Raw genomic sequence first — 424 nt, 5'->3', positions numbered from 1 at the left:
TTTTTGCATTCCACTCCTCTATATTGAAAAGGACATCTTTTTTAGCATGCACACAAATATCATTTTTTTTTTTTTTAGAAAGAGGTAGAAAGAGTACCCCCTTTTTTTTTTTCTTTTTTTTAAGTGGAATCACACAGTATTTGTTCTTTTGTGACTGGGCTTATTCCATTTAGCTATTTTCAAGGTCTGTCTATGTTGTCATCTGTGTTAGAATTTGCTTCCTTTTTATTTTATTTTTTTTTATGTTAATAAACTTCTGTTTGATTTTGTCCTGCTATTCTGTCATTTCTTACAGAGATCCTCAGCTAAGAACTCAGAAGGGTAAAGGGAAATAAGCCTCTATGTCACCCTAAGTCAGCTTCAATAATTGCCGTAGTGAGCAGTCTTTTTTTTTTTTGGGGGGGGGGGGTGAAATGTCCTATAG

General features: G+C 33.7%; 1 protein-coding gene across 2 annotated transcripts in view; it reads right to left on the bottom strand.

The window, feature by feature from the left end:
• Positions 1–424, bottom strand: part of PDE1A (phosphodiesterase 1A, calmodulin-dependent) — a 397,000-nt gene that overhangs the window by 110,244 nt on the left and 286,332 nt on the right. The window lies entirely within an intron of this gene.

Source organism: Bison bison, unplaced genomic scaffold (assembly GCF_000754665.1).
Source record: "Bison bison bison isolate TAMUID 2011002044 unplaced genomic scaffold, Bison_UMD1.0 scf7180017863946, whole genome shotgun sequence".
Lineage (NCBI taxonomy): Eukaryota > Metazoa > Chordata > Mammalia > Artiodactyla > Bovidae > Bison > Bison bison.
This window is presented reverse-complemented; position numbering and strand designations above follow the sequence as displayed.